The sequence below is a fragment of the Anolis carolinensis genome, chromosome 3 (assembly GCF_035594765.1).
Source record: "Anolis carolinensis isolate JA03-04 chromosome 3, rAnoCar3.1.pri, whole genome shotgun sequence".
NCBI classification, from domain to species: Eukaryota; Metazoa; Chordata; class Lepidosauria; order Squamata; family Dactyloidae; genus Anolis; species Anolis carolinensis.
This window is the reverse complement of record NC_085843.1, coordinates 83,225,612-83,253,233: the sequence shown is the minus strand read 5'-3', so window position 1 is coordinate 83,253,233 and position 27,622 is coordinate 83,225,612. Positions and strand designations below refer to the sequence as shown.

The 27,622-nt window shown below is 39.6% G+C and overlaps 2 long non-coding RNA genes across 3 annotated transcripts; one reads left to right on the top strand and one right to left on the bottom strand.

Moving 5' to 3' along the window:
• The first annotated feature begins 581 nt into the window (after positions 1-581).
• Positions 582-12,072, top strand: LOC134297482 (uncharacterized). Its single transcript, XR_010004240.1, has 3 exons — positions 582-719; positions 6,056-6,158; positions 11,737-12,072. It is a non-coding gene; the product is annotated as an uncharacterized LOC134297482 (long non-coding RNA).
• LOC103278355 (uncharacterized) lies at positions 8,431-26,659 on the bottom strand. Of its 2 annotated transcripts, XR_010004238.1 has the most exons (4): positions 16,536-26,659; positions 14,784-14,956; positions 14,014-14,071; positions 8,431-8,711 (listed from the first exon to the last, which is right to left on the bottom strand). It is a non-coding gene; the product is annotated as an uncharacterized LOC103278355 (long non-coding RNA). The 2 variants fall into 2 exon arrangements; XR_010004237.1 differs by lacking the exon at positions 16,536-26,659 and having other exon boundaries at positions 14,784-15,086.
• Positions 26,660-27,622: the final 963 nt, after the last annotated feature.

Below are 27,622 nucleotides of genomic sequence, written 5' to 3'. Positions count from 1 at the left end.
ATGTATAGTTCACCTACAATCAGAGCCCCTTGAACCCCACCAATGAAAAAATTGGGCCAGATTTCCCACAAAGAACCCCCATGACCAAAAGGAAATACTGGAGGGATTTTGGAGAAACTGACATGGATTTAGGGGATATGTAGTTCACCTACATCCAGAGAGCACTGTGAACCCAAAAAAAACAATGGATCTGGACCAAATTTGGCACAAATAATCGATATGCTGAAATTTGAATATTGGTAATTGGGGGGTTGATTTTGTTGGTTTTGCCATTTGAGAGTTGTAGTTGCTGGGGTTTATAATTAACCTACAATCAAAGAGCAATATGTGTTTTCTGATGGTCTTTGACAACTCCTCTTGAGACCCCTCCCCCAGGTTGAGAAATGCTGCCCTAAAATGACAGATGTTCCATGAAGGACACATAAATGTGAGAGCCACCATCAAATATGACAGTCCAGAAGAGCCCCAGCCTGATGCAGAAACCTCTATGGTCCTTCTAGAGCAAGGGGAGACAATGCAATGCCATCATAGAGGTGTCATTCTAGGACCTAAGAATAGCTCACTGCCCAGGGAATGTCACATCACTGTTGGGCTGCCAACTGACAGGTCTTAAGGCTCCCAGTATAATAGCAGTCTTAAGAAGAGACAAGAAACCCGAAGTCAAAGATAACCCAAAGTGCCTCTCATTCTTGCCTTGATATATTCTTCCTTGAAACTAGGTGAATACTTGATTTTAATAGAGCTGTGTAAAGAAAGCTTAGAGATTTAGGACAAACAAAATGAAAAACTCTTTTTAAAAAAAGATTTCACGTTTGTGGAAAAACTGCCAGCAGGAAACACACATCCCCCTGGTTGCCACATCAGTGGGCAGAAATGTTCTTATTGTCATTTTTCACAAAGGCAAAGGAGGACAAGTGCCCGGAACTCTGCCTTTGTGTGGTTAGAATCAGAGGCAGAAGCTATTTTAAGAGAACAGAAGTGACTAGGGATATTTTTGTGGAACTATACTAAGACCACAGTTTCTCTTCCCCTGGCTTTTCATTTCTTAAGGACTAGACACACACACACACCAAATATGCAAACTTTGTTGTTACATATTTTGAACATTAATATTTATTTCATTTAATTCACAAGCATTTTTATTATTTAAGACATTTTATACTGCTTATAATTTTTAAAAAGCTCCAATCCATCTACAATACGACCACATTGCTGCAGTTGTTATGTGCCATCAAGTTGGCCTTACTTACGGTGACTTTTTCATATGGTTTCCTTAGTAAGATTTATTCAGGGGAGTTTTTCCATTGGCTTCCTTTAAGGGTGAGAGAGAAGGTGACCCTGGTTTAGGTCAGCCAGAGGGTTTCAATGGCAGGAGGGGCCTTGAAATCTGGTTTCCCAAAAGATCAAATCCAATAATCAGACCACTTCACCATGCTGACTCGCATGACCATGTTGAAAACAAGATTATAGTGAAATCAACTTTGTCCACATTACAGTGTTAATGCTGTGTGACGCAATTTTAACTGCTATGGCTCAATGTCCATGGAATCATGGGAGTTGAAGTTTTAAAAGGCCTTTAGCCTTTTCTGAGAAATAAAGTTGCTACCCACCAAACTACAAATCCCAAGATTGCATAGCATTGAGTCATGGCAGTTACAGGGTAGAATTAATGCAGTTTGACACTACTTTAACAGCTTAATGCAATGGAATGCTGGAATTTGTAGTTTAGTGAAACACCCGCATGCTTCGAGAAAGAAGGCCAGGGCAAATTAAAGTGATAACAAACTGCATTAAGTCTATAGTGTAGATGCACACTTTGCCAACTGAATTTTCTCTAGTATGTATGGAGGTCAAGAAAGGGCAAATTCTTTGTGGTTGACATTATTTTGGCATTTTATTTCAAGTATTCAGGGTTTCTCCTAACAGAAGACATGGGTTCTTTGTACTGGACAGTAAAAGAGATGATTCAGGGAGATCAAAATGCTTTGAGACTTTTGATTTGAGAAGAAAAGAGAATGCCTTAGAAACTTTTTCATTCAAGTGTGTGTGTGTGTGTGTGTGTGTGTGTGCGTGCACGCACGCACGCACACACACACGCATATATGCACATGGCACTAAAAGGATTATAGATATATAATTGGATTGCAGACTGTGTTTTTTGTTTTAATTCACCATTCAAAAATGAAACTCTTATACAAGTTTCCAATTGTATTTGCAATATTAGTTTTTAAAAACATAGAAGCCAATAAAGTGGTACAACCAATGCAAAAGGGCAGTTTACAGTGGGGAGTGGCATATTAGTACAATTATAACCATTAGCTGGGAAGTTGGAAGTCATTTGTTTTTTCTCTCCCCCTCCCCCTATCATTTCTTTATGCTATGAATGTCTTCTGTTATTCTGTAGTTTTGTAAGGTTGTTGTTTGAGTTAGAGTTGTTGTGTGTTGTTTTTGAAAAGGTATGACCTTTTAGAGATCATAACCAGGAATCTCCATGACCCTTTTGGAGATTAATTAGCATTGACACTATTTGGAACAATCATAACTTTTTTTTATAAAGTATGATCTTCCTGAGAATACTTGTTAAATACTTGTTTGAGTGAATCTTCTCCTTAGTGGTAAATATCCACTAGGATTCATGCAAGGCAAATTAGGTCTCTTGATTGTTAGATTGATGTACCTGGTTATCTCCCTGAACTGTTAGGAACAAATATATGCCAGTGCACAAAATGTATAGCAAATCTTCGGAAATGTTATTTCAGTTGTCCAAAAAACATGCACCCTTCCATAAAATATATTGGTTTTTAAATCATGCTCTCAAGAGACCAAAAATAAGTAGTCTTTGTTAAAAGTAACACAGCTGATTTACTTACAAAGTTCATGTATTCAGCATACAGGTACATTTCTTGGTTGATAGTTTATACATTAAGTTCTCCAAAGCATTCTGTTTTGGTCTCTTCTCTGTTGCGTACAGACGAACACTCTCTTCACTCTAATACATTACTGAACATTGACTCAATACAGACTCACTATACACTGCAGCATACTGACACTGACTTTATGCTAACACTGACAATTGCATACTGTATTGACTAACTTCTAAAACTGTACTGCTTCTGATGCAAACTGGCTTCTAAAATAGAGTCTCAGTCTGAAAAGTCCCACATCTGGTCAAATGATCTGCAGTCCCTCTCACAACCTCAAACAACATAGAGTAGGGAAAACTGCATATAAAAATCATATACATACAATATAGTAAGCAATCACAACTAGTGTGATGTCTCATGGGCCTCAGAGTTCTAACCCTAGCGCCATCATGGACAATGATGACGACAACATGGGGTTTTTGCCGCCTGAGCAGGAGACGGAGTCATTCCAGATGCCTCCTGTTGTTGACACTTCTTGCCCAGAGCCCATTAAAATGGACCTTGAACAAGTTTTTCCCAGCGCCTCTCCTCCCTTCCCAAGAAAAGAGTCCTATGCTGCTAGTCGGGGTCAAAAAGAACAAACAAGAAAAAGTGCTAGATTAGCAGCCAGGCAGAATGTTAATTAGCTAAGTTCTCCTGGGAATCTGCAGGGAGGATCGCAGCTGCAGGAAGATGTGTTTCGCTTCTCTTTCCCTTGGGAAAGGAAGCTCTGGACACCTGCTCTGCAAGAAGATGGGACTTCCTTAAAAGTTCCCCGCACTGAGAAATCCGTGCAGAGTCAACAGATCAGCTTCAGGATTAACTTCGGTTCTAGCCTAGTGTGGACTGCGTTTTAAGTCTGCAACTCCAGTTTCCTTGCCTTGCCTTGCCTTGCCTTGCCTTGTCAAGTTTTCATGAAATATCTCGTCGTGTTTCCAGCCTTGGATTTTGTCTCAAGTATCTAGCCTTGTCTCCAGTTCTTGCTTTGGACTTACTTTGAACCTTAGAAACACTCTGGACGTTTCCCCACTCTACGGCTTGGAAGTAGAGTGTGTTTCGGTTTTGGGATTACAACTTTGAACTCTAATATTATATATTGGACAATATATTTCTGGACTATATTGGACCTTCTCTGAAAGGTCTATTGCTGGACTACATTTTCTACTTGTTTTTATTCTACTATAATATTTCTTTAATAAAGATATTAGATTGTATTTGGCCTCCGTGTTTGGTTCTTAGTGCTCCGCTATAACTAGTATAGAAGGCTTGTAGAAGGTTGCTATAGTATTTCCAACAATTATTGTATTAGGTAAAGTATTGTATTTTGTATTTTCCCCATATGTTGTTTTATAGTACTGTGAGCCCTTGATATCTGCTGGGGTTCAGTTTCAGGACCTCTCCCCCCAACCCAAATAACAAAATCTATGGATGTTTGTGTCCCATTATATACAATGGAATAATAAAATGATGTCCCTTATATAAAATGACAAAAGTTATGACTTAGTTTTTTGTGAGCTATTAAATATTTTCAAGCTATGAATAGATGATTTTGGGGATGCAGAATCTGTGGATACAAAAGACCAAATGTATATACGAGGGCTATCCAGAAAGTAGATTACATTTTGAAATTAAAAATGAACGAAGTATAGGAGAAAACATTTACCATATGCAGTTGAAAGCCACACCCAAATACCACTTCTCATCATAGTTGTCATTCAAATCTAGTGATTAATGAGCTTGGAAACTTCTCCCCCACAAAACTTTCCTGCTTGGTCCTCAACCCCTTCCCGCAGCTGTGCAGTGTCTCAAAACGCTGAGTTGTCGCTTGGTTGAGGACGCTACCATTAGCCCAGAAAAGCCACGCCACTTCCCAAAAAGAGCTTGATTATTGGGGGGCAGGGCTGAGATGAGAAGAGGGGCGAAATCCAAAAGAGGCCCTGCACCCTCAGAGGCCGATCCCCACGTAGGACCCCTCCCTCCAGGGTCTGCCACTCGCCTTTCCAGTCCTGACGTGGTCCAAGGGAGACGAAGGTCCATTTGGTTGCAGCAATCCCTCCATCCCCTCCATCCTGCCTGCTTCCTCCATGCCGCCTGTTCTTTGTCACAGGAGCCATGCGTGGTGGCGGGAGGAAGGGGGCTGGGCAGCCTGGTCCATCCGAGGCAAAGAACAGGTGGCATGGAGGAGGCAGGCAGGACAGAGGGGAGGGAGGGATCGCCCCAATCGCCCCAATGGCCCCAACATTTGTGTGTGTGTGTGTGTGTGTGTTAATGAAGATTTTAAAGACTGCTTAAAATGCACCCTCTGCTTTTTGCAGACCTCTGGTGCAACTGAACACCAAGGCACCAACAATTAATGCTACACTGATACATAAGTGGCGTTTAGAATGACACTGAAGATAGCATTTGGACCTCTCTCTTCAAAACCCATAATGTCTATGGGGAATTGGTATCATTTTCTAATGAATTTTATTTTGGAGCCATTAAAAGGGTCAAACAGGGTTTGATTCAAGCAGACAGACTGGTTCTGGAATAGCTTTGCTATTTCTCCAGCTTGCAAGTTTAACAATATTTATTGTCCAACTGCTCTTCAACCTGCTTTCAGGAACAAAGCAATTCAAAGGGAGGGCTTATGGACCCCAGCATTTCTGCAAATATAGTCAGATTAAGGGTTGAGAGGTGGTATCTTCCTTGAATTTAAAGTCTTGGGAATCACTGTTGTCTCTTTGTTATTTCCAAAAGGAGATTTGATGCTTAGTTTTATATTTTGTTACTATGTTATTGTTTTATTCTGCTATGTTTATTATTTATGCATTCTTGGTGTTTTATAATTTTACTATGTTGTTTGGGCTTGTCCCTGTGTAAGCCACCCTGAATCCCTTTGGGGAGATAGAGGCAGGGTACAAAAATAAGGTTGTTATTATTATTATTATTTCAGAAAAGTTACTTTCTCTAGTGAACAAGGCTTGGTTGATGGAAATTGGCAAAACCTTGCTCCTGTTAGATTCTGCATAGCAAAACCTGCAACATCCACAGTACTCAAGATAAACATATTTACATTTTAACTAATATTTAGTCAAGTAATTATCTGTCCTAATTATCAATTATAAATATATTTGCATGATACCAAGCATTAATATTGTTATTTTTCTCAGATACTGAAGGAAACATGAGAATTTACAATTCATGGAACAAAAACTACCATGCTTCAGTATGAAAGGCCATCTTTGATATGCTCAGAAGAATGAACATAGCCAGGTATAATTTTTAAAATGTTCCTTATACCAATTAAAATATCTCTATTCAGATTAAAATGCCTTTCCAATTATGGTCAATTTCAAATTAATGACTAACCTTGAAAATTAAACAAATAAATCTTGCAAAATTGTTAGAATGGCTTTCTAATATATTGTTAAATATTGTTAAATATTTACTTGATTGATCAAGAAGACCCTTCTCTTCCATATACTGAAGTTATAAAAACATTTGTGATCTAACTGCCCTTTCCCCCCTAATGCTTCAAGAGAATTCCTTTGCCCCAACCATCAGATAGATTTTGGGATCTGAGACCAAACAGAATCTTTATATCCTCTGCCAATACTTGCCAATACCATTTATGGCCAAAGTGTTTAGAAAATGGGTTTTATTTATTCTGTACCTGTCTTTCTCAACCACAGTTCAAGGATTAACACTATTTATATCCCACCTGTAACACCTTGACTGTATGATATGATTGAGTCATGGCATGACCTAATATTATGAACTATTTTTATAATGTTCCTGAATAATTCTAGTTTTGTTTCACCTTCTCTGTCCATCATGGAAGTTATTCAGCTATGCTGTCTTGTATAACAATACTTATTTTATTTTTTCAAATAAGGATAATCCCTTCATTTTTATTATTTGTCTCTGAGTTACCAGACTAAAAGCACGAGTCCTTACATTTGAATTTTGATATGTTCTAAAGAAATATTACTATGCTATAATATGTATTGGCAAAAAAGAGGAAATACTTTATTTCTTCTTCAAAGGACAAGGGAAAATCTATCTGAATAGCCAAGACAATCCAATGTATCATCTGAAGATAAGGATGAAGAAAGGGGAGGAGCCTCTACTTATGAACGGATAATTACATTAGTTACATAGCTATGTAGTATTTTCCTATTTTTACTTTCTGGGCAGCAACCTCTGCAAACGACTGAGGTCTATCTCCCCACTGATTGAGAAGCAGTTCACAATTCCATCTTCTCCCATGTGTAATCTCTCTTGCAACAGGTAGAAGGGTGTGTATGTGTCTCTGCCGCAATTCCCTGTCACACAGCTTTACCACTATCACTTCCAGTCTGAGGCTTCTTGGACTAAATTAGTATCAGTGTAGAAAATTCCCAGTAGCTCAGATAAATTGTGGAGAGTGTGGCGATGACACACAACTGCATCCTGATTGACAGGGAAACAGATCCCTGTTGCTTGCAGTGGCTGCATCCCAGTAATTGGGGGTTGGGTCACTTCCACAGTCCCTATGTATACCTAAACTAGTGAAACATAGGTATTGTGAATATGAACCACTCACAAATGTGTAACACTGGGTTACACATCTGTAGCTGTCACCATGAATTCCAGCCATTTCCAGCATCTTTAAATTGAAATGGATTTCAACCTATAACACAGCTGAGAACAGGAGGATAACTCCAGTTAGGGAGTGAGCGGTGAATGTGTAGCACACTTAAAGCTCTGTTCCCCAACACTTTTTTGCCATTTGGTGTTCTACCTCTCAGGGCGTTTCTAAACAGCATGAAAATCCAGGTTTTAAATGGGGTTTTTAAAAAAATCACAGGATCTAACTGCATGTCTCCACACAGACCTATGTTTGCCCCAAAATTGGGTCCATCACTGTCCTCACAGGCTTCCTCTGTATTGGATCAAGATGGAGGGTAGACAGAGGACATCTGGTGGAAGTTTGTTTTTTTTAAATAAAAAATCACTGTTATGTGCTGGACTGTATATACATACCTGCAAATATTTTAATATAAATATAAGCAGATTTGCATGTACACATATGAGGTTCAGTGCATAATGTAGATAAATATTTGTAAAAACTTCTGCTGGATTTCTCTCTCCCCCCAGTTCTTTATTCAAGCTCCATTTAATATTATAAAGCTTAAAATAAAAAGTTTCAGAAAGTTCTAATTGCTCTCTGTTTGTGCTTACTCCAAAGCAGCTGTGTGTCCATTTCACAGCCCAAGAAGCTGATCAGCTGTTTTGAGCTTTTAAAAAACGGTGGTGTGCTGGAGCAGTCTCCACAGGGGGAAGGAAGGAAATCACATGTTTTCCTTGAGTGCAGGGATATACCGTGGTGTGAATATGCACATTTTCCGGCCAGAATTGGGATAAAAGGAATCAGCACATATTTGCCATTTGTGTCAAATAGCCACCTCTCTTTTAACCCAGTACCTTCTGTGTTTAAGTGCTGTGTAGATGGGCCCTCAGTCTCAATAGCCTAAAAGTACAAAATCCCACCTGACCACAGTGCTGTAGGTCATATTTAATAGGAAGTAGCCTTTGCACATACAAATATACGCAAACTATCAGCATCCACTGCTTGAGGGAGTTGCCCCATTGTGCCAAATGGTAGGTCTGAAGTTCATATGTTCATAATTCACCTTCTCATCCAGGGGCATTAAGTAGAAGTGGGCAATTGCAGCCCTTCAGATTACCTGCAGCATCCATCAGCCTCAGTCAGAATGGTCTATGGTTAGGGGTTCCAAGAGGTGTAGTCTCCAACAAGATCTTGCATGCTAAAGTTGACTGCACCTGGTAATGGGTAAAATTTAAAGTAATAAATCCAGTGTGTATTTTTTTGAAGTGAATAATCACCTGGTTTTAATCCAGGTTTTAAAACATTCCCAAGAAAATGTCTATATCATGCTGGCCAAATGCAGAAATGCAGTACTCCAGGGCAGTATAGCAGGAAAGGTGTGCGGATGATTTTTAAAAATTTCTTAGGATCCATTTTGCCTATACCCATTTGCCTGAGGGTAAACCTCACTAGATTCAAATGAAATGAAATGAACTCTTAATAGAGAATTTTGTCTTTTTTACTTCTCAGGAGTGGAAAAGTAACAGGAATGGAAATGATGAAAGACAGCTGAAACAGGGGTGCCATTCCTTTCCCATCACCTTTGACTGACTTTTTTTATCTTGAGAGAAAAGAGAGCATTATTTTTCTACTGAGTTAAAATCTAAAGACTGATAAAGATTTTTTTAATGCTGTCAACAACCAGTAAAATTGGTGTTTTGGTGGGGTGAGGGATCAACTATGGATTAGCAGGCAGTAAGCAAAAGAAGAGGCTGTTGCCTAGTAATGGTGCAAAGAGATACACACCCACATCACATCCTGCAAGCTGGTGCAGCTCAGGAGACATTATCTGTTTGTTTCTTGAGCTTTCCCTGTATTTTCTACAGTGTCATTCTAAAAAGAGGTACCAAATGTTTTATTATAATCACTCATCCCCATATGCTCTCCATGATTGCTGCTGAAACACCAAGAATTATGAGGTTCCAACTCCAAATCCAGGGTGCAGTCTGATAGCAAAGCCAGTGGATGCACTGATATTCATCCTTGCTATTTGAAAAGAGATGTAGGATAGGGTCAGCATCAAACTCTGCATATATTTATGTGAACAAATCATTTGTTAACTAATGGCACTCCCATGAATTCCATAGGTTTCTTAGACAAAGGTAATTTTGCCAGCTCCTTCCTCTGAAATAGAACGTACAATACTTGGTATTCATTGGCAGTCTCCATTCAAGTTCAAAACAGAGTTGACCTTGCTTAAATTCCAAATATCAGATAGGTTCTGGTGACCTTATGACACTTACTTACTTAGGCGATCCCTCGTAGTTTGAGGATGATGGTCCTCCAGGTGTAGTGTCTTGGCGGTGGATGTGTAGGTGGCTGTGGAGATCTATTCTTGACCCGCATGTTCTTCTCCAGTGAAGACATCGGTTTTCAGACAGAAGGTGGTCCCGGTCAGGGTTGGTTTGATGCACCTTCCTCTTGGCACATGTCTCCCTTAAGCCCTCCATTAATGCCTCTTTGAATTCTGCAGCACTGCTGGTCACAGCTGACCTCCAATTGGAGCGCTCGAGGGCCAGGGCTTCCCAGTTCTCAGTGTCTATGCCACAGTTTTTGAGGTTGGCTTTAAGCCCATCTTTAAATCTCTTTTCCTGTCTATCAACATTCCGTTTCCCATTCTTGAGTTGGGAGTAGAGTAACTGCTTTGGGAGACGGTGATCAGGCATTTGGACAACGTGGCCAGTCCAGCGGAGTTGATGGCGTAGGAACATTGCTTCAATGCTGGTGGTCTTTGCTTCTTCCAGCATGCTGACATTTGTCTGTATGTCTTCCCAAGAGATTTGCAGGATTTTTTGGTTGCTTGAATGGCAGATTTAGTGATGCAGCTGCCTGCCATCATTATTGATACCCATGTCTTGGAAAAGTTATTTTTAGGAGAACTCCCCATGCTGACTAGGGGGTCCTTGGAGTTCTGGAATCCAAAAGTAATTTCCTCCCAAGAATAGCTTTTCCAGGCTCTGCTTATATTCTTTCCCAGCAGAATGGTCAGGTAGGGCAGGCTGAAAGCTGTTTCTGCATCTTTACCCCAGGATTCACTTTAGGTTTGAAGTAAAAGAAGTGGCAGGGTTATTTTAGAAATGCTGTTACTGGCTCATGACTGCTGAGCTGATAAACTGTAATTTGATGTCTACAATGTACATAAATGAATGGCAAAGCAGTGCACTGAGGCTCCTTCATGAAGTGTGTGTGTAGGAGCAGAAAGAGTTAGATTTAAAGGATTAAACTGTTCTAGTTGATAGAAAATGATCCTCAAACTGTTGTGTAAATACATCAAGCTGGGCATTGTTATGGAGGAGAGATGGGGAACCATGTAGCTTTCTACATGTTGTCAGACTGTAACTGGCATCATTTCTCACCATTGCCTAGGGCTACTGGGAGCTGGAGCCCAGCAACATACAGAGACCAATCTATAACCCTGCGCTGTCTCAGAAGCTGAGACATTTCATTTGTGGCAAAAGTCTAAGCAACAGATTGCTAGAGATTGCTTTTACCAAAGTTAACTCACAAGCAACACAGGAAGAAATATTATTTGCATTCTTTTCTACAGTATTGCACTGCTGGCTTATGTTCAACTCAAATAAAGCCCAAGGTTCTTCTCACATGTAGCCATGTATCCTACATCTTATAAGTGTGAATTTGGTTTCTGTGGCCTAAATGTAGAATTGTACATTTCTCTCTTAAATGACATGCTACTAGTTTCAGCCTAATTTTCAAGTTTATCAAGGTCCCTTTGAGTTCTGTCCCTGTCTTCCAGTGTTTTAGTCACCCATCCTACTTTTGCATCATCCTGCAATCCACCCCTCAAGTCTCCCCTCCAGTCTGAAGCACAGCCATTGATGGCAATTCTTTGAACATGACTTTCCAACCAATTTTGAATCCATCAGTGTTCTCACCTATTCCACATTTAATCCATTTTCTATTCAAAATATTATAGGAATCTTTATCACCTGCTTTGTTGAAATCTAAATAAATGATATCTTCAGTATCTGTTAAATTAAGGACCTGGTGAAAAAAATGGAAGTTACTTTGGCAGGATTTGTTCTTGACAGATCATGCCAGGTCCTCAATTCTAGAGACCTGCAAACAGACTCATTTAAATCTGTTCTAATGTTTTTCCTGGTATTGAGGTCAGGCGGAATAGTCAACAGTTCCTTGGATGATCTTTGCTTTTTTCTTTTTCTTTTTCTTTTTTTTTTTAAGGACATTGTTTGACTTCCTCCAGTCCTCTGACACCTTGCTTGTTCTTGAAGAATTCTCAAAAATGATGAGAAGTGGTTCAGAGATTACATAAGCAGGTTTCTTTAGCACTTTGGGACACAGTTCTTCTGGAACCAAATCTTGGATGACATTGATTGGCCTCTGGAAGGACCCCATTTCCCTCCCCAACAAAGCACAAAGCAGCACAAAAGGGTAAATAATTTTAGTGTGATTGTGTAATGAGCAACATATGAATGAGCTCCAATGACTTCTTTATTTGTATGACTGCTAAGAAAACTTCCAATACTACTGAGCAGAGGGAGAACACCACCCCAGAACATTGGCAGTAGGCAGAGTATTAGGCAAAATGAGGCAATTGCCTCAGGTGTGTCACAAAAGGGCAGCAAATACTATTTTTTTTAAAAAAACAACAACATATAGACATGTTATTTTTCAAGGTGTTTGCCACATTTGAAACTTTAGGTGCCAAAACCACCTGAATGGTTTTGCTTCCAATGCACCATGATTTGGATGGGTAGATGAAACTATTTTCTGCTCTGCAGCAAAATATCTCAGACCAGCCCCAAATGCATGCCCTCGATTTGTAGATAAATCAGACCTCACATCTGCCCCTTTCTACTTGTCGGCGCAAATCACACAGGTTTCACACAGGCAAATCACTACCATTTCCAGTCTGAGGCTTCTTGGACTAAATTAGGATCAGTGTGGGAAATCAGATGTAAAATTCTATTGGTATAAGATAAAATCCAACTGAATCATTTTTTACATGGGCATTATGTTGTACATCATGGGGCTGTTGTTAAAGAGAGGAGGGATTTTGCTGAAGACTTAAAAAAGTAGATGTGTTTGGCAACACATTCAGGAAAGCATCTTTGTCTGAGAAAATGCACACTTTACAGAAGACTAAAATGCATAAACTTGTCCCTATTCTGAACAGTGCCAAGAGAATCATATAGGATACACCAAAAATCATAATTGCTATGAAACTGTCATTTGTCTTTCTGGTATTCAAACTTTCAATGAAGTACATAATTTTAATATATCTGTCAATTTAATAAACCTGTTCTTGTAATATCCTATACATGCCACTTCAACATAAACCTGGGGCCATTTTCATTTCCAATATATGCCCTTCCCTGCAGCTTTTTCACATTGCTGCTCCTCATATCAACTGTTGCTAAGTGAAAGTAGCACTTTTAACACTCTGTTGTAAGTATAAATATAGATTCAAAGCAAGTGGAATGTCAGTTATGCATCTTGCTGAAATCTGTGTGACACAATCTGGGGCTTAAATATGGTCAATTTTTTTTTATACTATGGCCAATAACTGTCGCATATGCAGCCACACCAGTGAACACACTGAGGTTACAGTAATTTATATTTAGGGTCAAGTACATTTCACCCTCCTATCCTAATGGAGAATCTCCATTATGTGATGCCGCCACTTATCTATTCTGCAGTAAACTTTATTGGTTTTCATAGGAATGACTCTCAGGTTTGTATATGCAATACTGCACTCTTACAGACGAAACCTAAGTAGGTTTAGGGGTGGAGTAAAGCGAAGGATAATCCCATCAGGCTGCATTTCTCCCGTACTATCCACAGGAGTTTCTCTCAATGCCTTCTATTCATCTCCCTTCAATTGGTTCTAATGACTTGTATGAAAGTAGAACCTGGTCCAAGAATCATTGCAGGTGGAGAAATCTTCAGATGTAACAGGGAGCCTACTTGGCATGCTCACTTCTTCACCAGCAGAAGAGAACATCCACATCAAGCTAACCATAGGACAGCTCTGGTAATCACCAGGCATACAGTCATATTCTTTGTTAACTTGTTGATACTGCCTCAAATAAGTAACATGGCATAACATCCAACAACCACAATAGAGAGCTCTTTTAAAAAAAGCTTTTAAAAAGAAAACATGTCCACATTATCTATGGCTACTTAAACTTGTATGAGCACTCCGCTGAGCTGCTGAACTTGTTGACAGAAAGGTTGGTGATTCGAATCCAGGGAGCGGGGTGAGCTCCTGCTGTTAGCCCCAGCTTCTGCCAACCTAGCAGTTTGAAAACATGCAAATGTGAGTAGATCAATAGGTACCACTCCGGTGGGAAGGTAACGGTGCTCCATGCAGTAATGCCAGCCACATGACCTTGGAGGAGTCTACGGACAACGCCGGCTCTTCAGCTTAGAAATGGAGATGAGCACCAACTCCAGAGTCAGACACAACTAGACTTAATGCCTAGGGGAAATCCTTACCTTTTTTATTTAAACTTGTACAGTAGCTCCTGGTCAATCTATTCCACCTTCTCCCATTCTAAAGAAAAAGAACAATTATAAGATGATATTAAAAGTCTCGAATGGACTATTAATGGGTTTCCATAGCCTTTCAGAATAGTACATCATCAAGCCATTTCCATGCAATGAAGTTAATTGTAAAAACCACAACCTACAACATACAAACTACAAAATCTGTCCCTATGACCAAATAGGGGTTTTGTCCATGTAGCCCCTCCATTTAGTATTTATGTATTTATTTATTTATGTATAAGATATTTAGCACATTTGAATAACAGCTTGCAAAGATGTAGCAAAATAGTTATGAAATGATCTAACATGTACATATAACAAACACATCAGCAGCAAATAAAAATCAAAAGGAAATGAGGATAAAAACAATACAGACACAAAAATAGCATTGTAAAACAATAGATTAATAATAGGAATTAAATGCCTGATAAAAGCAGACAATTCCCTGCTAATGCACACACATTAAATAATATAGCACATTTTCTGAAATCTAGACCCCTGCGCAGAACAAGAAAGCTATAGCAACAGAGAGCGATGCCTGCTGAGCAAAGACATACTGATGGCTCATAGAAGGTAGCAGTTTTTACCTGTGAAGAGCCTGCGTGTGTGTGGATCTTACTGCTACAATTACAGTAATCTTGCCAGTAAATAATATACTATGTAGGAAATCATAGAAGGCACCTGAGCTGGTCCTACCATTAAGCAGAGTGAGAAATTACCAGAGGTGGCAGGGACAGAGGGCTGCAGCAACAGACGTGCCTGTTCCTCCTGAGGCTTTTGGCCATCCTTTCCTTTTGGAGGATCCACTCTCACTTACACCTCCCCAAAGGTTTTGCTGGCTGCAGTGTAGTGGAAGGATATATTCACAGCAGCGTACTGCCTTGGTCCAGGCCTGGAAGACAGACACACTCAATCCAAAGTGCAACATACCCAAATGGTTAGGACATTGATACTTCCACAGGCTTACAATTAATTACATTTTTTCAATATTTTAGGGTGTTTGAAAAAGAACTCCCTATTCACCATTTAATTGAAATGGTGAATAGGGAGTTCTTTTTCAAACTGCCTGTATATTAGAGGTGCTGACTTTGAAAAACACAATAAAGATGTTTTACCACACAGAGACCTTTCACAAATTCAATATTTTTATCAACTCAGTTGGTTACTCAGTATTGATTAAGTATGGATGCTGCTGATCCAGTGCAATTTGTTTTCGTACTTTTCAGAGGATTTTTTATGTTTCTTGTCAGTGAATTAAAATCTGTTAGATAACTTTAATCATTTCCTCACTGTTTACTTGTCTCTCTCCAAATAAATCTCACTCAATCTGTATTCAAACTGCAAAATTATATCAGTTTGAATCTACATAACTGCCATGGCTCAATGCTATGGAAGTCTGGGGTTTCTAGTTTTGTGAGATATTTCTTCTTTGTCAGAAAACTCTGATGCCACAACAAATTGCCAATCCCAGAATTCTATAAAATGGAACTCTGGCAGTCAAAGTGGTATCAAACTACCATCATTTTGCAGTGTGAGTGGAAGGTCAGTTTTATATTACAAGATAAAAACATAAAAGCAAGTTTGGGGGTTGTACATGATGGAGCAAATCTGAGATCATTTCTGGATGTGGAACGCCAATTCCTGTATAAAGATCAATTTAAAAAAGTTTTATGACCTTCAGTTAGCTGGTCTGGAAGCTGTACACAACCAACAAGAATGAATATCAAATCATATAAAAACTTAGAATTTGGAATTGATTTGAAAGAAGAGAAACTCTGCCCATTCATCCTTCTCTTTCTACTTCTGTCTTCCAATATGGAAGAGATATGGGTTTCTTATTGACTTGAACATTTATCTTAGTTTTAAACAACCTTATATGTTCAGATTCTTTGTTTAAATGCAACCAGAAAATGTTTCAGCTACATAACTTAAACTTGTGTTTACTAAGGTTAGTCTCAGAAGGATGTGCAAAAAACTGAGGACATTTCTTTGCAAGCTCTGGGAAAGGAGACTGAAGGCCAATCCAGACAGGGCCCATAACACAGGAGCTCCAAACCCTGCTTTGCCCCGAATTAATTTGATACTCCATTAGACCCGGGTCTCCCTGAAAGACCCAGGTGTAATAGAGTATGGGCCCTGTGGGGTAGTCCTAGAACTACTGAGGGGTCAGTTTGCACAACCTAATTACCTCTTTGGGCCCCATGGGTCCAGAGAAGTGAAGAGGGAACCCACCCCCTCCTCAAATCCCCCCCAAAAAACCCTTTAAAATAAAAGAAAACTTACAGAGAGGCATAATGGCAACCCAGTAAGTTTTATTTTATTTTAAAAGTCTTAGGGGGGGATTTAGGTTGTGCCCATTGCAGTATGGTTGTTACCGCACTACAGTGGGGACAACACATGGGAAAGCCTGCTTCTGTTGGAGGCCGGGCTTAGCACAGCGGGTTAAATTGCCAAGCTGCAGAAATTCCTACCAATCAAAAGGTTGTCAGTTCAAGCCCAGGTCAGTGTGAGTACCAGCCATCAGCCCCAGCTCCCTGCCCACCTAGCAGATTGAAAACAGAAATGTGAGTAGATAAATAGGTACCACTTTAAGCGGGGAGGTAATAAAGGCACACATAAGGTCATGCTGACGATTCTATCAGGAGGACGTCTATGGACGGCAATGCTCCTCCGCATGGTAATAATAATAATAATAATAATAATAATAATAATAATAATAATAATAATAATAATAATAATAAGTTTATTTATATCCCGCCTCCATCTCCCCCGAAGGGGACTCGGGGCGGCTTACAGCACAATCGGATACAAAACAATACAAAATAAAATATGAAACATCAGAAAACAAAACCAATAATAATATATACACAGCACCCCCCCCCCCCCCCCCGGTGGCTGTAGTCAAGCACAGCCTCCATATGCCGGAAATGGAAAAGATGGGGAAAGCCTTTATTTTTGTTTATGTATGGTCTGTCCTTGTTAATTGTATAATGGCATTGAATGTTTGCCATATATGTGTTCTGTAATCTGCCCTGAGTCCCCTTGGGGAGATAGAGCAGAATATAAGTGAAGTATATTATTATTATATTAATATTTTGGGTGCTCATACAGACAGCAACACGGGAGAAAATGGGTTAATTTAACCCATTTTATCCCACAATAAATTGTTGTCTGGAAGCAGCGTGACTCTTAATTTGCCATTCTTCATTCTTTCCTTAAGGGAAAACTAAAGTCTTGAGAGCTACACCTTCTCAACAAAAAGCAGGACATCCACAGAAACCAAAATGTACAATTTCTATGAGCCATACTAATTCAGTGGGTGTGAATGGGTTTTCTGCTTTTCTAATAAGTGTAAAAGTTCAGAAAATGAGGAGAACAAGTATGGAAAATAATACAATAAAAATACAACAGGATCTTGAAAAATATGAAGCATACAGAACATAAATGTGGAGCATACAGTACAGAGAAACATTCTTTTATCCATCTGGATGGGTCTGGAGTGTTGAAGTTGCTAAACTATTTCTTGAATGAAATTATTGTCTTCAGCTGCATTTCTGGGACTAGTAGAAAAATGAACTAGGACATATTCTACATGGCAAATCTACAGGAGGATGCATTTTCTAGCAGAGTTTTGAAGTTGCATGCAAGTTACATGTTTTGGATTTGGATTGCTATTTTTAAGGATATATGCTGTGTCCAAGATTTGAGCCTCTTTCCCACTGCTTTCTGCATTTATTGTGGTTGGCTCCTTGTCTCCGGCAGGAGATCAGTCAGGAAGTTAACCGGGGCCCAGATGCTGCTGTTGGAAAATCACATTCCATCGCTTGGCTTCTGCATCACAGTCTTGCCAAGTTTCCCACACAAATGGCCACAGATTTTGGCTCTTCTGATGGGCGAGATTGAAAGGAAAGGCTAGAAGGATATGCTGTACTCCAGAGTTATCACAAAATAAAGTAATGCCAAGTTAGTGCCCTTCCTCATCACTACTTTCCTTTAATTGTTTTGTTTCCATTTTTTTAAAAAGCTTTAAAAATGAATCTGTTAACCTGCCAAGCATTACCATTCTGAAGCTCAAAATTAAAACTCTTGAGCTGCCATTGGCCACGATGGGCCAATTTTCACATTATGTTCTACAAGAATGCTTCTGCGCTTCTTAAACCTGATGCACAAAAGATTTTCATTTCTTGAATTTGATGTTTCTAATATTATATTTAAGATGTGGTTTTGAAATCTGGTGTATTCATTTTAAAAAACCTGTTGTACTGCAGTGATTCTATCAATTAGAATATGAAATTAACATGCATAGAAGAGTTTTACATGTCCAGGAAGCCATCCTTTTCATGTAGAGAACAATGAATGGGCCCTGCTTTTGGCTGCCTCACCCTGATATAAATGAACCATCCAGCAAGAGGATGGCAAATGTGGTCCCTTTCTTCCAGAAGGGAAAAAGGGACACCCCAAACAATTACTGTCTGGTCAGCCACACATCGATACCAGGCAGAATTCTGGAAAAGATTGTTAAAAAGTTTATCTGCAAACACTTAGAAACAAATGTGGTCATCACTAATAGTTAACATGGATTTATCAAAAACAAGTCATGCCAGACTAATCTGATCTCTTTTTTCGATAAGAGTTACAAGCTGGGTTGATGCAGGATACACTGTGGATGTAGCATATCTGGATTTCAGTAAGGCCTTCAACATGACCTTCTGTCTAATGTGGGCTAGGCAAAACTACGGTTAGGTGGATCTGTAATTGGTTAAGAGAACGAACCCAAAGGGTTCACCAATGCTTCCTCTTCATCCTGGAAAAAAGTGATGAATGGAGTGCCACAGGAATCCATCCTGGGCCCAGTTCTGTTCAACATCTTTATAAATGATTTAGATGAAGAGTTAGACGGCATGATCCTCAAGTTTGCAGACAACACCAAATTGGGAATGATAGCCAATACCCCAGAAGACAGGAGCAGAATTCAAAATGATCTTAACAGATTAGAGAGATGGGCCAAAACGTGTGAAAAAGATCTTGGAGGGCCGGGCTGTGGTGCAGGCTGGTTAGTAGCCAGCTGCAATAAATCACTATGACCAAGAGGTCATGAGTTCGAGGCCAGCCCGTGTTGGAGTGAGCACCTGACAATTAAAATAAAAAATAGTCCTGCTCGTTGTTGACCTAAGCAACCCAAAAGACAGTTGCATCTGTCAAGTAGGAAAATTTAGGGACTGTTTATGCGGGGAGGCTAATTTAACTGATTTACAACACCAGATGAGGAAGTACTCCATCAAAAAAAGTACTCGTCATCACAGTGGATGATGAAGCAGCAGCTCCTCCTGTGGCCGGAATCAAGCATACCCTCACAAAGCCTCTTTGGGAAGTTAAATAGCCTCTTTGTCTGTCTGTGTGCGTTGTTTGTCTAATGGCATTGAATGTTTGCCATATATGTACATTGTGATACGCCCTGAGTCCTCTTTGGGGTGAGAAGGGCGGAATATAAATACTGTAAATAAATAAATAATAAATAGTTATCATGGACAACAAGTTAAACATGAGCCTACAATGTGTTGCAGTGGCAAAAAAAGCCAATGGCATTTTGGCCTGCATAAATAGGAGTATAGTGTATAAATCCAGGGAAATCATGTTACTCCTCTATTCTGCCTTGGTCAGACCACATTCTGGGCAACACAATTGAAGGGAGATGTTGACAAGCTTGAAGGTGTCCAGAGGAGGCAACTAAAATGATCAAGGGTCTGTAGAACAAGCCCTATGAGGAGTGGCTTAAAGAGCTGGGAGTGTTTAGTCTACAGAAGAGAAGGCTGAGAGAAGACATGAAGGCTATGTATAAAGATGTGAGAGGAAGTCATAGGGCGGAGGGAGCAAGCTTGTTTTCTGCTGCCCTGGAGACTAGGACATGGAACAATGGCTTCAAACTACAGGAAAGGAGATTCAACCTGAACATTAGGAAGAACTTCCTCACTGTGAGATGAGCTGTTTAGCATGGAACTCTCTCCCCCGGAGTGGGGTGGAGGCTCCTTCTTTGTAGGCTTTTAAGCAGAGGCTGGATGGCCATCTGTCAAGGGTGCTTTGAATGCAATTTTCCTGTTTCTTGGCAGAGGGTTGGACTGGATGGCCTATGAGATCTCTTCCAACTCTACGATTCTATGATTCTAAGATGGACTGTCAAGATAATGCAATGAATGGGTCTATATTTTAAATTGGAAGTGAAATCAATCAATCATAAAAAGCAAACTTTTGGATGGGTCCCATTAATGTTTTCAAAAGGTCCAGAAAGGTCTCCCAGTTCTCATTCATTTGGGAGAATGCTGCACCAAGCTGGAGAAACATGGAAGGAAAGCTTATTACTTGCATTTAAGCTTTGGTTATTTCTCCTCGTATCAGAGGTCTGACTGTTGACATATTACATTTTAGGAGATTTACTGCTGAATGTCAGGATCGATATAACATGAACATTCACACTCATCAAATGTAAGATTTGTAGCTCGGTGGTTATGTACCAATCAACATTTTTAAGCCCAGTAGACACCTTTTTATCTGAAAATTTTGTTCATATCTGAGATTTCACAGATTTATCTGGGCACGATGCACTGTCATCTCTAGGAAAACCTGGAGAACAGGTGAACTGCCAAAGGACAGGATAACTGGCAAATATTTTCTCAATGTACAAAGTCAATAGAATCCAATCCAGACCAATCAGTCTGACTTTAACAAAAGGGAAGACTTTTGAACATATTATGAAATGTTCAGTTTTAAGCATCTTGATTTGCCCAGAGTAAACCTGACTTTTTATTGTATTTTTAAAACTTAAGTCACTAGTTGTGTGTGTTGTGAGGATGTTGTGGGTGTAATTTATCTTGATTTCAGAAAAGGCTTAATTTGTGGCAGTGCTGGGGATGTGATTTATCTTTATTTCAGGAACGCAATTGACAGGACAGCCCTTGATATTTGGGTTAGCAAACTGGTTGAATGCTATCCTAAATTATATGAAGCCCATTGAATTCATAGTGGGTCAAAACAGTTCTCATGGTCCAGGCTATTTATCAAATCTCATCTCCCTATATAGACCAACCCGGGCACTTTGGTCAGTGGAGTAGACCCTGCTCTCGGTCCCACCCTCATTACAAGCGCAGCTGGTGGAAACGAAAAAGGGGGCCTTCTCCATGATCGCCCCCCGCCTCTGGAATTCCCTCGCTAAAGAAATAAAAATGGCCCCCACCCTCCTCTCCATTAAGAAACAGTAAAAGACACATCTATGCACCTTAGCGTATGGAGAGGAGGAGGATTAAACAGGCACCAAGGAGAGATATAGTAGTCATGGGCGATTTCAACTATCCCAATATCTGCTGGAAAACAAACTTGGCCAAGAGTACAAAGTCCAACAAATTCCTCACTTGCCTTGCAGACAATTTTATGGTCCAGAAGGTAGAAGAGGCAACAAGGGGATCGGCTACTCTTGATCTAATCTTGACAAATGTGGAAGACCTGATCAATACAGTCGAAGTGGTCGGATCCTTAGGGGCAAGTGACCATGTGCTCCTGCAGTTTGCCATACAAAGGAAGGCTGAAACTAAGAGAAGTCAAACACGCATTCTGGACTTTAAGAGAGCTGACTTCCAAAAAATGAAGGAATTACTGAGCGACACACTGTCCCAATCAAGGGAGGTAGAGTCACACTATTTATTTATTTACAACACTTCTACCCCACCTTTCTCAACCCCAAAGGGGATTCAAGGTGGCTTTACACATAGGCAACAATTTGATGCCTTTAAAAACAATGTACAATAAAATAAACATTTAAAATGGAATTATAAAATAGAATTAAAACATTTTAAACAATACCATCATGGTATTCTGCCTTGGTCAGATCTCAATTCGAATATTATGTCCAGTTTGAGTCACTACAGTTCAAGAAGCTGGAATGTGCCCAGAAAAAGGTGAATAAGATGATCAAAAGTTTGGAAATTAAGCATTATGAAGCATGACTGAGGAAGCTGGATATGTTTACCTTAGAGAAGAGAAGAGTCTAAGTGGCATGTTAACCACCGGTAAATATCTGAAAGGTTGTCATGTCGAAGACAGAGCAAGCTGGTTTCTTTGCTGCTCGAGGATTTGATGGATTCAAATTATAAAAAAAGAATTTTAAGATTATGGATTCTTTAACTTTGGAGGTCTTTAAACAAAAGTTGGGTGGACATCTTTCAAGAGTGCTTTAGTCATGTATTTCTATATGGCAGGGAGTTGAATTAGGTGGTTCTTGTGGCCCCTTCTAGTTCTGAAATCCTTTTTTGTGTGTCTGGAGCAACCTGAGAAACTGCAAGTCACTTCTGATGTGAGAGAATTGGCCGTCTGCAAGGGCATTGTCCAGGGGATGCCCAGAAGTTTGATATTTTACCATCTTTGTGGGAGGCTTCTCTCATGTCCCCACATGGGGAGCTTGAGCTGACAGAGGGAGCTCACCCGTCCTCCCTGGACTTGAACTGCTGAATCTGTTGGTCAGCAGTCCTGCCGGCACAAGGGTTTAACCCATTGTGCTACCGGGGGATCCTTCTGAAATCCTATGATCCTTCATCAATGGAGGGCTTATGGGGTCTACTCCCTCTCCCGTTGCCATGATCCAGAAAATGGAGCAAAGAATAACTGAGGAATCTGGACTCATTATCAGATTTGCAAGTGACACAAAACAGGGATGAATTATGAACACTTCAGGCATAAAAATCAAAATTTAAAATAAACTCAGATCAACACAATCAAATTCAACAAACCGGTCATTTGGGAGCATTCAAGTACATGGGTATAAAATGAGGAACACCTGACCTGCTCAAAAGCTCACATATGCAAACATATTTTTGGGACTGTTTTTTATTATCAGAAGCTGAATAGGATTTGACAATGTGATAGAGCTGTAAAAAAGGAAATGCATTTTTGTCTTAATAGTATTAATGTCACCAGCAGTAACAGTTCTACTTTACTTGATATTACTTAGACCTGTTATGGAAGTGCACTCACGTTTCACGTGGAAAGGTAGAAGAGTTACATACCTTTAGCCTGGAGAAAAGCAGAAGCATTAGGGGAGATACCAATACAATATTTCAAATGCCTGAGGGACTGTCATACAGAAGACAGCAGACTTGTTCTGCCAACAAGAAGGAAGGAATAATTTTAAATTGCAAGTGGGTATGAGACCTAAATACCCTGTAGACGCCAGATCCTATCCCACCTTGAAAGCTAAACAGGGTAAGCCCTGGTTTGTGATTGGGTGGGAGACCACCAACTAATACCTGGTAGTGTAGGCTATATTTTAGAGAAAGGAATCAACAAGGGAATATCTCTGAACTGTCCTTGTTTAAGAAAACCCTATGAATCTCACGGGGTTGCCAAAAGTCAACAGCCAACATAAAGACAGACCCACATATTTTAGATGAACATTAGGAGAAAATTCAGATTAAGAGCAGTTTCACCAGGGAACCAACTATTGATATTTGGAAAGGCTCTCACTCACTTGGAGGAATTTAGGGAAAAGACAGTCACTTCTTGGGAAATCATGAGGAATGGATTTCTATTGCAGGCATACCTCAATTAACAAAACCTCTGGCTACACAAATGGAAATGTGAAAAATGGAGAAGAGCAAAACCAAAAAACAAACAAACAAACAAAAAACCAACAACCCTGCATTTTTGAAGGGGTTTTCAAGCGGTCTTTAGAAGTGTCATAATGCTTTTGTTTATGTTAACCTTACATGACCTGGTTGTTTCATTTCATTTGTGCATATTGTTAGTTTTGAATAAAAAGTTGGCAAAAACATGTTGAACAGCTTTTCTTTTTATGATGCAGGAATCTATCCCTATTGTTTCTATGGTATTCCTCCTCTGGCACCAAATTTTCCATTTGAAACCATTGCTTGTCGTCAGTAATGGATGGGATGTAGATGAACAAATTGAAACATAATCCAAACAAGGCAATCAGAAGTCAGCCCGGGGAACAGAGATTCAATTTGGGTTAGATGGGGTTCAATTTCCAACAAAGATATAGAGTATGCCCACAGTTTGGGTATACCCCTCGACCCAGCATTTTGTCGTTGCCAGGAGTACTTTTTGTTCTTCCTTAATAATAACATTTCCCTCTTGTTATTTGTCTATGCCCTTTTGGCCACATTCTGCTTTGGCTCCTCTCCACAGTTTTCACCTGTGAAATAATGGAGGGTATGGGGACCCTGGCTACTATCAGAACTTAGTCTCAGGAATATATGAAAGTAAATGAATTGGTATTTGGTGTAGCGAAGAGGCATTTGTCACTTCTCCATAATAAATATATGCCATACTGTCATGTGGAAAAGACCAAAATGGAAAAGACCAAAAAACTTTTAAAAGGGAATTAAAACAAGTAAAAGAATGCTAATCAATTTTCCAGATTTTCAATGCAGACCAAGACTTTTTTGTACAGGCTCGGTCTATAAATGTTTGCAAAATGTTTCTAAATTTGCCAAAAGTTAAGGTCTCCTTTCTTCCAGATTGTAGTGCCCAGAATCCCACAGCTTGCATGGCCAGAATTATGGGAGTTGTAAGAAAAGTAATGCTACCAAGCTTTGAGATTTTCTTCCTCATCTAGGTCTTTGTTATCTAATATGCTCTTTTTAGCAGCTATAATAGAGAAATATTTCACTTGGTTCTCTGTTTTACTTGCCTTTTCAGTACTCATCAAAATGAGTACTGTTGGGTTTTCTTAAATAGCTAATACTGGTAATTTCTATTCGTTCTACACTGCTTCTCTCGCTCTTCTCTCCTTGATCATGCTTGTAATCTGAGTTTATGACTTACTCTCGGCACAAGGGAAAGTCACAAATGCTTGCTGGAAAAGTCACCGTTAAGCCCCAAGCCACATGATGTTTTAGGCTAAGCTGTCCAAGAATTCACTTCCTCGACAGCTCTGATTCAGTCTCCCAAAAATGCCCTGAAAAGTGAATCATGCTTCCTTTTGGAAATGACAGGACTTCCTCATCAAGTTTTTCTAACTTGCCCACTTCTCATCTTCAGTGCTATCAGGAAAGCAATGAATTACATGTTACATTTTTTCCATGGTCAGCTGGGAGATACATCCTTTTCAGAGAGAAAAGAGTTCCTGTGAGTCAAAGGATGACAAACGGAAAAATTAGTACCAGGCGCGGAGCTAAATGGCAAACAGCAATTACCTAAAGCCTGCTTTGAGGTGGAAAAGGAGCGCATGTCGAGCAAATGCCTTTCTAGTAACCTCAACTCTGCAATGATGGGGCTGCTCAGAAAATCACTCTTTCAAGACTGAATGTAGTGGCAATGGTGGCTATTTGTGGTTTATATTTCCGTCTTGCCTTTTTTCCAAGGCGGCCATCGTTATCTGTGTGGCTCCCACATAAAAACCACGAATGATACAATAGTCTAAGGAGAGTTCTAAGATCAGAAATCCAGAAAAGTAACTTTATCAAGCTCTGAATCTGAGACTTTTCAAACTTGACACACAAAGCAACCATTGTATCAGTTGTTGTTGTTGTTGTTGTTGTTGTTGTTGTTGTGTGTCTTCAAATCAACTCCAATTTTCGGCAGGCCAACGATAGGGTTTTCTTAGCAAGATTTATTTAGAAGAGGATTGACATTGCCTTTCTTGAGGACTGACAAAGTATGACTTCCATGGCTGTATGGGGACTTGAACCTTAGTATCTTGAAGTTTTATTTCAGCACTCAAAACCACTGTATAATGCTGACCACATTATATCATGCTAGTTCTCTGTCTTTGTAATTATTTTGTTTGTGCTTTAATGGAAATATCTAATGCTGTTTATAAAAGAAAAAGAGTGACATATGTTTCATTATATTAAGTGGAACCTGCTTGTTTCAAGAGAGATGGATAGTGGCTTCTATAAACCAAAAAAGGAAGGTCCAAATACCTTGACTTGTTCTAGTGAAGGCACATAGATGAGCTGATTCATACTGCAAGTATAATAACGAGATTTTTTTAAAAAGCAAGGCACGAGATCAGAATCTGTTGTTAATCCAAATAAAAGTTTTGTTTAGTAGGGGGAGGAAAATGCTAAATTATTTAAGTATATACTAGGCTTGAGCGATCCATGAAAAAATTGATTCTAAACTCGTTTCAAAAGTAGGGGGCGCCAGCGTTTCGTTTCTGATGTCATTTCCGAATTTTGCCCCCCAAAAAATTCGAAATTAACGAAAATTCGTTAGTTTCAAAAGTAATTCGTTAATGGTGGACGCGCATGCCAAAAAAAACAGCATGAGGGGAGATTTTACAGGACTCTCCCGCCCTCATTTTTTGAGTGATCTTCTTCAAACTTGGTACAGTGGTAGAACACATTTAACACTGATAGCTCACCAAAATTTGGAACGTTTCCCTTATCCTCTGATTTTTGGCGAATTTTCATAGCTTTTATAATAAACCATTTTTTAATAATTGCAGAAATCTGTTCCTGGTTTGAAAGTCTTATTTCCTGTTAAATTGGGTTGTCTTTACTGTGAAAGTCATTGTTCTACTTCAGAAACTTTGTTTTTGTGGCTGAAACTTTGTTAAATTGGTGTGTGTGTGATATATATATATATATATATATATATATATATATATCACACACACACCAATTTAACAAAGTATATATAGTCCCTGCATATGTGTGTGTGTGTGTGTGTGTGTGTATATATAGGTAAAGCTAAAGGTATCCCTTGACGTTAAGTTCAGTCATGTCTGACTCTGAGGGTTGGTGCTCATCTCCATTTCTAAGCCCAAGAGCCAGTGTTGTCCATAGACACCTCCAAGGTCATGTGGCCGGCATGACTACATGGAGTGCCATTACCTTCCCGCCAGAGCGGTACCTATTGATCTACTCACACTGGCATGTTTTCAAGCTGCTAGGTTGGCAGAAGCTGGAGCTAACAGCGGGCACTCACTCTGCTCCCGGGATTTGAACCTGGGACCTTTCGGTCTGCAAGTTCAGCAGCTCAGTGCTTTAACACACTTCGCCATCGGGGCTCATGTATATATAATATACATACACATACACACAATGTGGAGAATATGTGGAAAGGTATAAGTTGGGAGCCACAGCGAAGGCACCTTCCTGGGAGCAAGGTCTAATAATAATAATAATAATAATAATAATAATAATAATAATAATAATAATAATAATAAATCCCTTACAATATCCGAGATGGCTCACTGCTACAGAATCTTGGGAGTTTTAGTTTGGTATGGTACCATTATTGGCAGAGAAAGCTAAGCTGTAGGAGTTGAAATCCAATCATTTATCCTCCCTATAGAATCAATTTTATATGCATTTTTAGCTACAGAAAAGCTAAAATCAGGACAGTAAAAGAACAACACCCAGAAAATGGGAATTCCAGACAGGAAACAATCAGGGCCAGCTAATACCTCCCAACAAAGGATTCCCCCAGGTAGGAAGCAGCCAGGCTTTGAAGCTGCAAGGCTATTCAATGCTAATCAAGGTGACCAATTGCAACATTCACACTTGCCTCCCACAGACAAGAGTTCTTTCTCCCACCCTGGACCTTC